Raw genomic sequence first — 17,584 nt, forward strand, 5'->3', positions numbered from 1 at the left:
TATCTCCGCTCCCAGCCAAGTACAGGGCACCTCCATTCCCCCTCAGGACTGCATTAAAGAGAATGAGTAAATAGGGTCCCCAGATCCCTGGTTGATGCCTGAAAAGGTCCCCAGGGAGCTTGTCGAAGCCCGGTGCCTTCCCTACAGCCAATTTGCTAATTGCAACAGATACTTCTCCCAAGGTAAACTCCATAGGGTCAGCGGAGACGTTTAAGAATGTGGGTCCCACCATGCTACCTTCATCCAGTTCAGGTGCATTTAGAGCTTTGAAATGTTATTCCCACACCGAGGCATCAATATTTGGCTCGATTGCAGTCTTTGGTTCTCCTGAGCCTATGTTTACCAATGACCAAAATCTGCGTTGGTCTTTGGCATCCAAAGCAGACGTTAAGTTGGTCCACCTATCCAGGTCCCAATCGCTCTTTGCTTGGATTAATATTTTCTTATGGTGATGCCTTCTATCTTGGATTATAGCCTTATTGGTGCCGTCTTTTACCGCCATAATCAATTCAGCCTTAGCCTTCCTGCAAGTTGAATTATACCAGGAAGAAACTGGTAACCTACTCTTCCTTGCCACCACCTCAGGGTTTAGGACCCCTGCTAAATCAGCAACCAGGTCCAAATAGACAGTACGTAACTGCCCATTGAAATCTGGCGATCCCTGCTGGGCAATTAAACCTTCCACTTCTAAAAATCGGGGAATGGCCAGAGTATACAACTTGGCGAGTTTGTCTGCAGAATCTACTATCTTGCCCCACTTAACCCTACGCCTATTGCTTGAAAGTAACATCCCCTCTCCTGCATCTTGTACTTCTAAGTTTGAGGAGCCTTTACAGCCTGGGTGTGCCATCTCCAACCATAAGGCGTTGTGGTCGCTATCGACCCTTGGTATTACTCTAAAATCAATAACCATAGGCCACATCCTAGTTTGAACCATAATGTAATCAAGGCGGGATTCCTGGCCCCTTTTCTTAAAAGTACATACCGATGGGGTGTCGGACCATGTACGCCCGTTACAGGCTCAGAGGAACAAGGCAAATTGATGAGTGCTTTTATAAGGGTGTCAAACTCTGAGGTGATTTGCAATGTCCTTGTAATATACTAACAAGTATGGAATGGCCGTACCAGGCATCGGGCGTTTCCCCTTGGGTGAGGGGGGCGTTTTTGTTACTGGGGGCCTGTTTTGTAGCAGTGCATAAGTTTTAAAAACACTGCACAGTTCCTTGCCTATCTAACAGTTTTCAGGCAACAATAAAAGTGCAAAGATAACTCTGGTGAGTAATGTACCTTCTGATCGGAGTATTGTCTCGTGGCAGCATTGACTCATCCAAGGTAGTACAGAGGGTTAATATTCCTGCTGCAAAGAGCGTATCCATTGCAGATCACAGAACAGTACTTTATGTGCCTAGCTCAGTGGATTACTGCTTTTGTCATGTAGATACTTTTGTTGCTGTGCAGTTCATAAATTACAGTCGTAATCTAGGTTAGAAAGTTAGGTTTTTTCCCAGTTTTTCGTCTTCTTTATTTTGCTAAAAAGGTTCGTTTGGGTAGAAATATATTCTTATTAGTAAAGTCAACGCTAACTTCAGTGTTACATTCTGATTCCTGAGTTTATGCTTCGCTAGGTCAATGCCTACCAGTATGGATGACATGTGAATCCTACTAGTCCTCTTTATCTTACGTAACATTTTCTATACACTGATTAACACACGTATGATTAATTGTCTCCATATGTGTGTGTGATGTAAAATGCTTCAACACCCTATACTGGTATAAGAGGCGCATGAAATACATGTGAGAGAGGGGCTATGGAGATATAAAAAGGCACTGTTGGAGGGTGATAGTGACAGAATAATTGAAAAGCCCCAAAAAAAGATTGCTGTATGCTGGTGTACTGCAAGGTCATCCTTTACTATGCTTTAAAAAACGAATACAAGTGAATATATCATTAAAAGTGTGTTGTAGAATGCACCATTTTCCGCAACCCGCCCCACCACAACATCCTAGGGGGGAGAACCCTCCACCCCGCACCCCACTTGTAGCTTGTCCACAATGCACTGTATAAGGGCTGGTCTGGCAAAAGTTGCCAGGGCTGCTTTGGGTTCCCAGGTCAGCCTATACCAATTTGATCTGACGACATTTCGCCAAAATGCATGGGTCATTACATTCCAGCCTTGTCCTATTCCCAGCTGCCCGCCATGCAGGGTTATCATCCCTGCCTTCTCTTCCCCCCTGCTGACCCCTTGAGAGCTGCTCTGTGTGCAGCCTTTTCTTCTTGATAGGCAGTGGTAGGTAACTGTCAACTCTGCCGTGTGCGCCATCTCGTAGGCGCGAGGCACCACTTTCCTGTGTAGCCGGCATCCCTCCTCCTATTTGTAATGTGTTATAGGATAGGAAAGCCACTACTCACAATGAGCTCTTACAAGCAATTAGTATCATAATTTACTTAATATAGGAGCGATCTGATGTCACAACACACCAGCAATAAGGAAGTAAACGGTAACTATATAAGGGAGATTACACACTCATGTGTATTATAATGTAACACAACCTAAAACAACGTAACATAACACATTGTAATGCATCATAACATAGCTTACCTTACTATAGCATAACATGATATCAACCAAGCATACCCTGACACAACAAGGAATTTGATACCCTAAGACAAAGTGAATACAAGAACATAACTAAGCATACTGCAACACAACCCTAAGTAAGTAGAACAGCCCATACCACGACTAAATATGTCATGCTGGCGATTTGGATAATGGGTTATGGCGCCCTAAAAAGACCTTAAAACAGTGAGGTGAGCAGGGAACAGAGGAGAGGGAAGGAATGGACAAGAAAAAGGGAACGAGGAAGGAGTCTTGTGGGAGGAGGCAGGATGTAGAATTCAGGGTGGTGTGGGGTTACAGCGAGAAGAGTCATGGTATGACAGAGGCAAACAATCACAGTACACGCTGCACACCATAGACCTGGCAGACTGGAGGCTAGCTACATCCCCCTCTATATAGGTATAGTCAGACATCTTATGCTTCTCCCCCAATTGACATTTACCACACCGCTTCTACGGGAATATGTTGATATGGTGTCGCAGAGGCAGTTCCGGTTGCGAGCCTGCCCCCCTTCCCTTATGCTGGTAGCTCTGGGCATTAGGCATCAGGGGGAGATGAGAAGCACGTCCCATACGGATGACCTGCAATCACCTATCTCTAAAGGCCTCACCTTGGCTGTCGAGCTGACAGCACCAGAGAGCCCCATGCTCCCAGCCTGGCATCGGTAGGTGCTCACGTATAAGGCACTTCCGGGATGCGTGGAGGGCACAACCCTGTTCTTTCACGCTAGGATTTCTGGGTAATATCAGGTCTCTAGGTCTGCTTTACCTGGACCTCGTGGCTAGCAGGCTGACGGCACAGCAGAGGGAGAACCTTGCTTTGCAAAATAATATTATAGAATGCAAAATTCTTTATTGTCATTACCAGATCGTAATGTATTGTGAGGTAACCTAACAAAAAAAACATGATATAACATTGCACTGCACAAAAATACTGTTTTGTATTCAATAGTGCCTGGGGCGGCCTCAGACCAATTTTGCATGATTTAAAGCTTCTGAAACCAAATTCAGAAGTCTCTCTGAGGAGTTCCAAGGCAATAGCCGCGTTGTAAATATGAACAGATCTGTGTACATTTTGGAATGGCTGGGTGCCTTCCAGTCCTCCCCCTGAAAATGTCAATGAGAAACGCCAGAGGGGGTCTTAGTGTCAGCCCTTGATAGGAGCCTTTGTTGCCGGGGAAACTGGTAAGCCATGATGGGCTAAAAACAACCAGTAACTCTCACCCATTGTGAACCAGAGAGCAACTCTCAGTTGGGTGCTCCGAGGAGGTGGTGTCAGAAATTCTGTGCATGAGGGGGCCTAAGGGCCAGTGGAAAGGGATTGTGAGAAATACTTAAAACACAGTATTTTGCAATTAACCACGTTTTAAGACCTTCAAAACCGAGACAATGTGTATGTTTTCTGTTTGAGTGAGTATTTAAAAATCCCAGGTGAAATCCGAAAGACACCTTACCATACCCGGCTGAAAGCTCCTGTGTCCAACTGTTTATTAAATAATCCAAATATTAATACTTAGGTATTCAAATCTATAGAACCTCACAAGACCTGATCGACGATAACATACTGAAGGCGATCGCTTCTCTCCGAAAGCAGGTCTGCTTATGGGTTTCCTTACCACTGTCAGTCATGGGAAGCATTGCACTTTCCAAAATGGTGATGCTTCCTCGCCTATTAAATTTTTTTGCAAACTTACCTGTTGTGATTCCATCCTCTATTTTTAAAACTTTGAATACATTACTGATTGAACTGATTTGGGGTAATGGCCGTAGAAGGATCGCGTTGGCAACATTACAACTGAGACTGGGGAGGGCGGTCTAGGACCACCTAACTTTAAGGCGTATTGCCTAGCTAGCCAACTACAATGGCTCTCATACTGGTTGCGGGTCATCAACTGCAGGAAATTGAATATACCCCTCGACTCTTGCACCAGGGCACCCTGCACAACATGCTCTTACCCACTGATAGGATTCCACATACGCTTCCTTCTTTGCTCAGCACAGCTCTCCTCAATTGGAAACAAACTCTCAAATACACGTAGAAAGCCATTCCATACTCCGACAATATACCATTAATGGGAATCTCCACTGCTATTGGAATAGTCACTACTAAAAGGCTATCCTCATGGACGAACGAGGGGGCTTGACGGTGGGAGCAGTATTTATTGAGGGCACCCTGACTGACCATGACAATTTTCAACTTGCTCAAGGAGTTCTCTCGACTCTATTCCTCTTACACGCAGCACTTGTTTGTTATGTTAAACAGCACTGGGCCCCAGATGGGCCTGAGCCTCCCACACATGCTTTAGTCCATGCGATACACCTAATGGGAGAAAGCCTCCATCTTATCTGTTGGCTGTACAGGGGTATCAAGACTCATTCTAGCATACCCTTACTCTTACTTCGCACCAGGAGGTCATTGGTCAACAGGGAATTCAGACAAAGAATGGGCCTGGTTATTGGAATTGCCTAAGAAAGTTTCCACTAATGCTCGTTTTAAATATATCCAATTGATGATCTTACATAGAGCATTACACCACACCGACTCAATAATATATACCCAGACCCCCAACTCTCCTGTCCTAGATGCCAGGAGGCAGATGCAAACCTCTTTCATATGCTCTGAGCCTGTCCTAGACTTCGTTTCTTTTGCCATGCCGTCACTCATACCATTCGACAAGTTACTAAAACCTGTGACTGGCTATCCCCAGAAGCCTGTCTTTTGGGCCTCCACGAACGCCCTAAGAGACAGAAGGTACAATTCAAGTTTGCCGACATGGCACTACTTATTGCTAAGCGAGCGATTACGATCAGGTGGAAATCTGCCTCTATTCCCACGCCACTGCACTGGCACACGGAATTGATATGATGGGGAATGGCTGAAAGTACTATAATCCAACAGGAGGAATTCCGGAGCTTGAGTAAGACTCCTATCTCATTGGAAGATCAAATGTTGGAAGTCTTCAAAGCTATAGATTCTTTTACACCCCGGAGTCACCAATAGCTTTGACTCACCCCATTACTCCAGCATTTCTTTGAATGACTTGCTTGCACCTTTTAGATGTGATGTGATGTGATTTGGTACTTGTATAGCGCGCTACCACTCCGAGGAGCATCTTGGCGCTGTGACTCCCTATGTCAAGCAGATGACCATAGCTAGACCGTCCGAGAGATGGAAGAGGATCATATTAGGGTTTTGCATACTGTGTCTGGCTGGGAGTAGATCCATGTTTTCAGCTTTTTCCTAAAACTTGATTCTGTATTGGCTGCACGGAGATGTTGGGGTAATTTGTTCCATGCTTTTGCGCCAATAACAGATAGGGATTTACCTCCCTTGGTCGTCAGCCTAAAATTGGGGACGATAAGCAGATTTGCTGTGGATGATCTGAGTTCACGTGTCGGACGGTATTGTTTGAAATATTTCCGTAGGTAAACTGGGCCTTGATGATGAAAGGCCCTAAAGGAAATTGTCAGAACCTTGAACAGAATGCGTTTTTGTATCGGGAGCCAGTGCAGCGCATCTAGAGCGGCAGAGGCCGAGTGTCAGCTGTCAGCTTTCTAATTATAGTGCGCAAGTGCACGCCAGTTCTTTTTGTATCTGCCAATGTTGTCATTCAACGTCTTTATGCGCTACTATGTATCATACTCTTTATGTGCACAAGAGATAGTCCCAAAGGAGTCTGTGATATCATTCAGTATTCTTGAACCAGAGAACAGGGGGGGGGGTGGAGGGAGTTGGTTTATCTTTATATTTCTTATTACATGTGGACTAGTGAGCTAAAGAATGGTGATGGATTAAACCCAGATCAGTTGACTAGGGGTGAGTGTTTGATTTGCTCAAACGCTCCGTCCACCATCTCCTTTGGTATTGCTTTGTTCGCCCCGAGTTGGCTGGGTATGTCCAGATGTGGGTCCCTTGCTCACTTTGCCACTGGATTCAAGATAGCCTGGCTGATGGGGGTTGTGAACCCGAATCCGGTCCCTGGATGGTTGTTTCCGGTCCAGGGAAGACATGGTTTGGCAGTTTGGACTGGACTGTTCCCATGAGGCACAGGATCAGACTGATTTGCATATGGCCATGTCTAAACTGGGGTGGTGGAGTGAGCTAAAGAATGGTGATGTATTAAACCCAGATCAATTGACTGGGGGTGAGTGTTTGATTTGCTCAAACGCTCTGTCCATCATCCCCTTTGGTATTGCTTTGTTCGCCCTAAGTTGGCAGGGTATGCCCAGATGTGGGTCCCTTGCTCACTTTGCCACTGGATTCAAGATAGCCTGGCTGATGAGGGTTGTGAACATGAAACCAGTCCCAGAATGCTTGTTTCCGGTCCAGGGAAGACATGGCTTGGCAGTTCGGGCTGGACTGTTCCCATGAGGCACAGGGTGAGACTGATTTGCATATGGCCATGTCTGAACTGGGGTGGTGGAGTGAGCTAAAGAATGGTGATGGATTAAACCCAGATCAGTTGACTGGGGGTGAGTGTTTGATTTGCTCAAACGCTCCATCCATCATCCCCTTTGGTATTGCTTTGTTCGCCCTAAATTGGCAGGGTATGCTCAGACGTGGGTCCCTTGCTCACTTTGCCACTGGATTCAAGATAGCCTGGCTGATGAGGGTTATGAACCCGAAACCGGTCCCAGGATGCTTGTTTCCGGTCCAGGGAAGACATGGCTTGGCCGTTCGGGCTGGACTTCACTAGCTCTACTCACCTACTAGGGGGTCATTACCGGCTGAGTTATCACAGGAAGAAAGGAGAGGTAAGCTAGTCTGCTATCAAAAACCCTGAGGCTTCTCCCTAGGGTAAAATAGAAAGAGAAATGTTTTAGGAGAACTTTGGACTTCATTGGCAAAGGCAGTTGGAAAGGGTGCAGGATATTTAAAAGGTCATATGACTTTTAAGAATATGTCCGGGATCTAACACTTCTGTGATTAAAACAGTCTTAAGAGATACCGAACAATAGGGATCGGCTAATCCTGAAGAAGGCCGTCAACTCATGGGTGTTAAATTTCAGCCCAAACATCTGGACTGATAAGACATGGTAGGGTAATAGTGACCCAATGATGAAGCATGCCACAATAGTGGGTGAAGGCATGGTGTACTACAGTGGTTCCCAAACTGTGGTAAGCAGTCTGCAGTTTTGAAAGAACTGCAAAGTTATTAGTATAATCGGCAACAATAACTAGTGTCAAGATAACTCAGGTGATTAATGTACCCGCCAGAGAGAGATGGGAGTTTTGTCTAGTGGCAGCTTAGAGTCATCAAAGGTAGTGCAGCTGGTTAATGTGCCTGCTGCAAATAATGTGTACCATGCATTTTAAACAAGAAGTTAACAGTAAAAAAACTGCTATATGGCAAAAGCGGCATGAAAGTACTCCTATCTATCCATTTGTGAGGAGTGTTTAGTGCTCTTCAGTAGTCTTGTTCCTTTTTCCTGTTCAATTACGTGGCGGCAATGACATGGCAGGCAGGGGAGGGGGCGGAGCGGGGGTGTGGGAGGAGTGCGGGAACAGACGGCGAGGGGAGGAGAGTAGGAGGAGGAGAGTAGGGGAGGCACGGCCTAGCGGCCGTGCAATCAAGAAGTGAGGGGGCGGGAGAGTAGGCAAGGCAGGCGGCTGGGGGCATGTGCACGCGCTTTTAAGCTCAATGCGCATGCGCATTGAGCTTAAAAGTCACGGGCACTGCAAGGAATCGCCACGATTCCTTGCAAGTTGGATAAAGAGTGGATGAGCCCCCATAGTCTCGCTTGCTCGATGCGCATGCGCATCGACAGGCGAGACCTAAAAAACGTATTTTATGTGCATAGCTCAGTGGGTTACTGCTTTTGTCACAGAGATGACTTTGCTTCTGTGCAGTTCATAACTACAATCGTAATCTAGCACAGTGAGATATGAACTGCCATCTAAGAGCTGCATGCAAAACTGCATGGTACAAGTTAGTATACTATGTTTTTCCCAGTCTTTCATTATCCAGATGCTGCTACAAAAAAGGTTTATTTGGGTAGAAATAAATTATCCTTATTAAAGTCAACCCTAACTACTGTGTTAAATTCTGAATCCTGAGTTTGTGCTTCTCCAAACCAAGCACTTAAAAAAATGCCTACCAGGATGGATGAAATGTGAGTCCTACACCTTGTAGTCCTCTTTGCCTTATGTAACATTTTCTATACACTGATTTACACACACATAATTCATTGTCTCTGTATGTATGTAAAGTAAAGTGCTCCGATACCTACACTGGTATGAGCGGTGCAATAAAACAAATGAAATACATGTGACAAAGGGGCTATGAAGAGATAGGAGGCACTGTTGGGAGTGCAATAGAGGCCCAACAAAGATTGTCGCATTTTGATGCACAGTAAGGTCATCATTTACTATGCTTTAAAAGCTAATAACATTCACTATATAATGACGAATTTGTTGTAGGATGCACTGTTTTCCCCCAAATGTTCTTGGGGGGTGGGGGGAAGCTCTCCAAAGCTCTCTTTTAGTGGTCATCAGGCTCACTCGCTACACTTGGTATGCACCTTATAGGGGCTGGTCTGACAACATTTGCCAGGGTTGCTTTGATTTCCCAGTCGGGCTCAGCAAGGAGCCTCGTACCGCGAAATAAAACCAAACATTGAAAAGTTAGTCGCCGAGATGCAGCACCAACCTTCGCATTAACATTTTTTGATTTTTGCTAATTTTTTCAATACAATATAATAAAATCTTTAGTAATTCAAGTATTTGTTTGGTGTGCGCTTGTTTGTGAATTATTGTTTTAATGTTTGAAATTTCAATTTTGCAAATTGCTAGGGGGTCCCCAGCTTCCAGTAGTGACTCAGTTAGGGTCCTCGGGGGTCAAAAGGTTGAAAGCCCCTAGTTTACTACAGAGAGGGATATATTGCTGAAGGTAGCAATAATAATCTTCATGTATCTCTATATGTGACCGATTGTAGAATGGGAGGATGATTGAGGGTTTTCTTTCTCAGCCTTCTTTTTTGTGTTTTTTCACTTCTCTGATCTCTCCAGTCCAGGGTTTGGCACATGAGTTGTCCTTGAAGTTCCTACAGGCAACTGGGGTTTCACCAAGTTTTACTGCAGTACTAGTGTGGCCAGGGACAAGGCAGACTCACCACACCCAGGGCCCGATTCACCAAACTAACTTAAGACAAAATCCTAAACTTACTACCATTTTGGTATTCACAGAAGGCACTTACTCATTTCGGTATTCACAGAAGACACTTACTCATTTCGGTATTCACAGAAGTTAGGAGTCCTAACTCACAGGCACATGTGATGTTGGAAAACCATTCTTAGTTAAGACCTTCGCGCTTAACCTTTTTTCAGCCTGAAAGACTAATGCTACATGAAGCACTCTAAAGGTGAGAGTTGATATATACCAATGTGAAAGATCCTATAAAAGCTTTTTGTTTTAATTAGGAAAGTCCATGGGAAAGAAAGCCTATAGGAAAGAGAAGCTTTCGAATGTAAGACCACCCCGAAGACTTCCCTGATGTACAATATAATCCTAGATATCTGAATAAAATGTCTGTTGAGTGCAATAGATACAACCTAAGTGCGATCTTATGATATAAATAGGTACTTCTCATGAATAAATTAGGTATATAAATAGGACTTTTCTATGAAAAAGTTACGGTCATCGTCAATCTCAATATAAGATGCAAAGTAAAAAATCCTCATGTGAAATCTCCATTAATGGATGTAGAGACACATAAATTGCCCATGTCTCTCCTTCCTAGAAAAATGAGAATCCCTCCCTTCCGTTTTTCTCTCCGAAATATATTAGAGTATTGGCACCAAAACGTACTTGTCTTTCATCTTTACTCTTGACAACCTCTTCTAGGTATGGGCTTCTGTATTTCATATCTCTTCTATGATCTAAATTATTCTTGATAGAAATCTCTACTGTATCGAATGTGTTTTTGTTTGTATAAATGATTGCCAGCATTGTCGTGGTTTGTTTATCCTTTTTAAATGTCCTTATTCTGCGGTATACCAGATTGTTATATCATTTATCTGGCAAGAAGCTATGTAGATAGATTGATTAGAAACTACTACAAATGTTTATGTCTAAAACGTAAATATCATCATGTAACAAGAATGAGTAACCTTATAGAATATATTTTTAAATTTTAGAATTATGCTGAAATTGTCCTGATAAAGACACCGTGTTTGTGTCGAAACGCATCGACAGGCAACAGCTCCCTCAATTAGTTCTGGGAATCATCAAATATTTCTGATAAAACCTTTTTGCACATATTATCATGATCCAATAATTGCTTTGCTTTGATCTCATTTTAAACATCATTCTTTGTATGATTGAACATGTCCATATCAATTTTTATTATCATAATTAAATTTTCTATGTTATCATAGTATGTGGTTGCTCTAATTTTTTCTTGTGTATATTTGATTTTATTGTATGATATATCACACTTTCTTGCCAGATACTTATATTGTTTTTGCCTGGGTATTTACCTTTGCCATAAAAAGTTGGCTCTTTCCCCCATGCAGATTCACCTATGTAAGGCAAAATCGGGCATCCTCTGTCACAAGCAGACAGAGCTCCACTATTTGCCAGGAAGTCAATTAGTGCTTCCAGCAGGATTCTTTGCCCAGACTTAGGGGATTATTAAACATTTGGCAGGCAGCCCTCCATATATAGAGATCTCCCCCTGCCTGGCGGAGATCTTTGTGCCTTCAAAGGAGCCGCTGCTAAAGCGGCACCTCTGAAGACACTATAAGTTTGCAGAGTGGCCGTTGTTTTTTATGGGGCTACTCAGCATACTTTCTATTTTTCTAACACCCAAAGAAAGAGTTTGTTTTTGAAAAACAAAAAAACAGTGACCCTGACACCTTGAGAATTTTCTCCCAAAGTATGTGGTTTATTATTATTTTTTTAATCTGGACCACCAGGCATTTCCTGGCAGTCCTGAACAGGGAAAAAAAGTAGATCCGAATGTCCACCCTAAATAAGGTGGATGTCATAGGAACATAGGCATCTAGCCTGATGCTCATAGGGGCTGTCGGACTAAGGTTTCCGCTGGCAAAGCCGGAAACAGGACAGTTTGCCCGACACAAAACCGAGAAGGCAGCCCTCAGTTTGGAAGGCGGTACACTGCCATGTTTGTGAAGCAGTACCTTGTCCGCCAAATACTAAATAATGCCCATAGTCCTAGTCTGAAAGGAAGATCGTCAGCCAGGCATACTCTGTCCTAGGACCTCATCCTTTTTGACTGCACTGGTGCACAGCTGCCCCTTGGTTATTAAGAACCCAACAAACAATTACTAGGCAGGCTGGTTAGAATTTACCATCAGCGCAGAACAATGAGCTCTCGCGCACATTTCAAATTATAAGAGCTCCTCAAATCAAATAATGTAAGGCCACTTCATGATCAACTCCTGGGTGGCCATCTGCAACAGAAGCCTCTCCCGGGCAGGTTCCAAATAGCCACGGTACAGATGTTTAACAGACCCTTATGCTTTGTTGATGCAGAACAGGCAGGAGGAGGTATGAGATTGCACATGTTCTGGCAGAGGCACTGTAACAAGATTCCCAGGAGGTTCCCTACTAGCACCTTTCTCCCATTATCACCCTGGACTACCACACTGCAGTGGGGCCAAAAAGAAAACACAGTCTCTAATTGCAAGGCGAGATCAGAGTAGACTTGCACAATCCCCTTACCATCCCACGACGTCACATATAGTCAAGGAAGCCAACATGAATTCCCTCATGTACATTGACAGACACACCCAAGTCAAAGACTCAACCTACAAAAGCAGTGTTTATATCTTCCTGCATATAACTATCATAGGAAAGAGGGAAATGTGTCAGAACCTTTTACAGGAGACATCTTTCACTAAAAGAGACGAGTAAAAAGGCTTGTTACATCACTAAGTCATTTCCTGTGCATGCATTTTAGAAACTTCTTCAATCTCAATGTTATCAGACACTTCTTATCCTAGTATTGCTACTGGCTTAGCTACCACAGAGGCCAGATTGCTTGACTATACACATAGGGCCTGATTTAGGATTTGGTGGATAGACTAAAGGCAGAAAATGGTGGAAGAAAATTTTTTGTCCATCACCCAACATTTATTACACTCTTCACATGTAGAGCTGTTGGCCAGCATGCAGACATGTCTATACACTGGCATCAACCGCCATCATGGAGGTTTCTGTCAATGCAGGAAAAGTTTGACAGATGGCCATCAAACTTGTCCAAAGTTTTGTGTGTTTTAGGAACAAATCCCCAAAATGGAAGTTTGTTTTAGCAGAAAAAAACACTAATGACTCACACCACAGGAGTTTGTTTCTGAAAAACAAAATGTTTGGTGAATGGCTTCCTAACAGACAGCAACAGTTTACCAAACTTGGAGTGCCTGTATGCCAGAAACCGGTCCCCGGTAGCTTGTCTCCTTCCCAGTATAAGAATTGGCTTGGTAGTTTGGTTTGCCCTGTTCCCATCATGCACTGGGACAGGAACAGACTAATTTGCATATAGCCAGGTTCTGAAGCTGGGATGGTGCAGTGAGCTAAAAAACGGTGATGGATCAAGCCCTGATCTCTTGACTGGGTAGGAGTATTCTGCATCATTCAGAAACTCTGTCCATCACCTTTTCCAAATTTGATTTTATCCACACTATGTGTGGGAGGGTATACTCAGACGTGAGTCCCTAGCTCATTGCACCATCAGGATTCAAGCAAGCCGGGCCGACGAGGCTGAAATGCCAGAAACCGGTCCCCGGTAGCTTGTCTCCTTCCCAGTATAAGAATTGGCTTGGTAGTTTGGTTTGCCCTGTTCCCATCATGCACTGGGACAGGAACAGACTAATTTGCATATAGCCAGGTTCTGAAGCTGGGATGGTGCAGTGAGCTAAAAAACGGTGATGGATCAAGCCCTGATCTCTTGACTGGGTAGGAGTATTCTGCATCATTCAGAAACTCTGTCCATCACCTTTTCCAAATTTGATTTTATCCACACTATGTGTGGGAGGGTATACTCAGACGTGAGTCCCTAGCTCATTGCACCATCAGGATTCAAGCAAGCCGGGCCGACGAGGCTGAAATGCCAGAAACCGGTCCCCGGTAGCTTGTCTCCTTCCCAGTATAAGAATTGGCTTGGTAGTTTGGTTTGCCCTGTTCCCATCATGCACTGGGACAGGAACAGACTAATTTGCATATAGCCAGGTTCTGAAGCTGGGATGGTGCAGTGAGCTAAAAAACGGTGATGGATCAAGCCCTGATCTCTTGACTGGGTAGGAGTATTCTGCATCATTCAGAAACTCTGTCCATCACCTTTTCCAAATTTGATTTTATCCACACTATGTGTGGGAGGGTATACTCAGACGTGAGTCCCTAGCTCATTGCACCATCAGGATTCAAGCAAGCCGGGCCGACGAGGCTGAAATGCCAGAAACCGGTCCCCGGTAGCTTGTCTCCTTCCCAGTATAAGAATTGGCTTGGTAGTTTGGTTTGCCCTGTTCCCATCATGCACTGGGACAGGAACAGACTAATTTGCATATAGCCAGGTTCTGAAGCTGGGATGGTGCAGTGAGCTAAAAAACGGTGATGGATCAAGCCCTGATCTCTTGACTGGGTAGGAGTATTCTGCATCATTCAGAAACTCTGTCCATCACCTTTTCCAAATTTGTGCCTGTATGAAGACACAGGGTCTGACTTAGAGTTTGGTGGATGGGTTATTCTGTCACAAATGTGACGGATATCCTCTTTGGCACATTACAGGTGCCATAGCATATAAGTCATTTATAATATGGCACACAGGAAATCCATCACGTTTGTGACGGAGTAACCTGTCTGCCAAACTCTTTGTGATTGCTGGTGGGTTAAAGTTCCAGATCCTGTGATTGCTTGCTGAGAAATATTACCTTAATGTCATGTTTTTCTTTCGGAAAATTATGTGTAGAGCTTTCTGAGTAATGTAAGCCAACTTGGAGAATATTTTTGCTACTATCGGAAGCTAATTGAGTGTGATCAAGAAAGGAGGGTAAGGTAAAAGGTTCCCGACTCAGTGACCAGTCTATCTTCTGCATGAAGGCCTACTTTGAGAGGGCCAATGTGCATCTTGGGGTCTCCTGTAAGTGTAGCTTTGACATAGTCCATTCTGGAAATTACCAGACAGTGAGTTATTATTTTGATATATTCCTCTATGATAAACAGTGTTATTCCTCTAAGGAGTCTCACTTGGTAAAGTGACCCTATGGCTAAGGGGTTAATGTTTTTGTCAGAGATGCCACCTGGAGATTTTGCACATTGTAGAGCATTTGTGGACATTAGTAGAACTGTCATGGTGGCAGTTAGGAGAATTTCAGTTTTTATGGGATTAAGCGGAATTCAGACTGAGGATGTGTGGGATCAAGGACTGGGTGTCAGAGTTTCTAGGTGATAAAAGATATTCTGTGAGAATATTTTGTATATGTTGCAGAGTATTGTCAGCTTAGAAGAAGAAAGATTTGTGTGTCCTTGAATATCGAGACTAGAGGTTCTCTGTATAAGCTGAACAGTGTTTGTGACAGTATTGAACATTTTAAGGACAATTTGACAGAGTTATAAAAGTATGTTTTGATTTCAATTTGTTTTTTTGAAGCATGCCGGTGCTTAATTTAAGCTGGTGGTTTCCGTCGCTTGGCTCCGGTACTTAACTCTCAACACCCACACTAATGGCAGACCACCTCATGGTGGAGCTTTCGGTCTAATTTTGAGATGAGCACAACAACATTGTTTAATAATTTAATATAGATTAAAAATGACTAATATTTGCCACTCAAGCCATTATCTTACCTTTGGATGGCATAATTATCACACTGGTAGCCAGACCATTGTTAGTAGTTGCGTTGGTAGTCACTAGCAGCGGCAATGGGTGGTGCAAGCTGCAGTGGCCTCCTGAGAAAGAGCCCCGGCACTTGCTGATTATTTATTTATTAATTTTCAAAATTAAACATTGAGCACACCTTTTGCTTGTGTCCACAATTGCTTAAATCTAAAAGGATTTGTTTTGTAGCATAGTAAGTAAATTGCCCTTGTCTTCTAGGTTTTGAAAGGTGACATTCCTTCTGGGATGGAAGATTCACATTTACTGCATGCTCTAGACAGAACACACAGTATGTTCTGAGGTCGAGTGTAAACCACATTCTCAAGAATAGATTGTGTTTTCAAAACACCCTTAAGGTTGTGAATGGAAGAGTAATTTCCTTTCAGGTCAAAGGAGACAGATCTCACATCTACCATCAAGGCCTCAGTTTTAATTAGCAAGAATTTTATCAGACCCAGTCATATATTTACCACCACATACTCCTCATCCAGTTTAGGAAAAGACTAGTATCTTAACTTGGGTAAGCTGTGGCATAACCTCTCGAGTTTCTCATTTCTTCACCGTGCTCATGCTCAAGAGAGAATGAGACATCATTTGGGTGGTGCATGAGAGGGAGAGATTATGTCCACTCTCTGAGTTTGGGTTAAGTTAAGCTGTTGTTGGGTTACTTGAAATTTAGAGTGGGGCGTTCTGCTATTACGGAAGCCTTGGTGGATATTTACATGGTTGCTCTATCATCTGCTTGGATGGTCCTGCCATTATCAGCCACAGGTACCATGTCTAACGTCAGTGGTAGAACGGTGATGAAGTTGGCGGGAGTAGAGTGGGAGAGAGGAAAGCTGGGAGACTGGATATATATTGTATTGTTGAATTTTGTCATAATTGAAAGATTGGGAAGTATGGTGAACAATGCTGACTTGACTCTTGCTGGAGGCTTTGTGCCTTTTTTCAAGGCTTTAGTTGCTCTGTGGGATGGGTGGGGGGAAAAGATGAGACTTGATCTGGTTCAGGTAGTATCCGGTTGTGAAAGAGAACTAGTGTTGTCAGGAGACACTGCTTGTAGTAGACTGATGTGTTTTCATAAGCAAGGGAATCCAAAGATATATAGAGAACCATGGGTACAAATATTTGTAAAGGAACAAGTGGTGCCTTACTACGAATCCACACTAAACGATTGTAGGAGATAAAAAATGTATATGGAAAAAAATCCAAATGGAACAATACTTTGTAGTACCATGACTATTGTGAATGTCATTTGTCTAAAAAATTATACCATTGGTACTTCAAAATAATATGTGACATAATTTGTTCATTATTTTTACAATCACTAAGAAAATGTCTGAGCTGTGAAAAATGATCTGTTTCTTTGATGTTTCCCACTTTTGTTATATTTCTGTGTGTTATAGGATTGACTAAATACCAGTATATTTCCATTTGGATTTTTATAACATAGAATTTATTTATCTTCTATGATCATTATGTGTGGCAGACAGCTATCATTTTACAGCGGCGAAGGGTTGCAAAATGTTTTTCGAAGGTATGCGGGTCCTTCTCAGAGGCTTTCTGAACAAACAGTGGAACTATCACCTTAAAGGAGCAGCACGTTATGGCGGTTAGTTTCTTACCACAAGGAATATTTACATTTTGGAGTCTGAAAGCACTATATGATTCTTTATGAAGATTAATGACGTCTGGCTGTGTTGTTGGAAGCAAACTTTAAGTTTGTCTTTTGTCTGGCTTTGAGCATGCAGTGAGTGGTACTGGTTCAAAAACAGGGCTTCTGAGCAAACCCTTCGGGATATGTGTTTAGAATGTTGGTTGACATTCTTGGAGAGGCCATGAAGACACTTCACCTTAAATGAACGCAGGCCGGCCTTCTTTACGGTAGTGCGAGCTAGAGGGCTTGAAAAGATTTGCAAAAGTGTTCTGTCTGCAGGTGTATGCCCCTGGGTAACCACGCGCTCTACAAATGTTCCTTCATTCATTCATTCATTCATATGGGAGTTTTTATGCTCAGGCATGTAGGAGGTGTGCAGAAAAACACATGGAACAAATTAACCCAGTGAAGGTTGAATTATTTAGTTTGACAAAAATGTGGACCACACAGTATAGGATTCTAGAGTGTATTCACAG

The sequence above is a fragment of the Lissotriton vulgaris genome, chromosome 1_1, assembly GCF_964263255.1.
Source record: "Lissotriton vulgaris chromosome 1_1, aLisVul1.2, whole genome shotgun sequence".
Classification (NCBI taxonomy): domain Eukaryota; kingdom Metazoa; phylum Chordata; class Amphibia; order Caudata; family Salamandridae; genus Lissotriton; species Lissotriton vulgaris.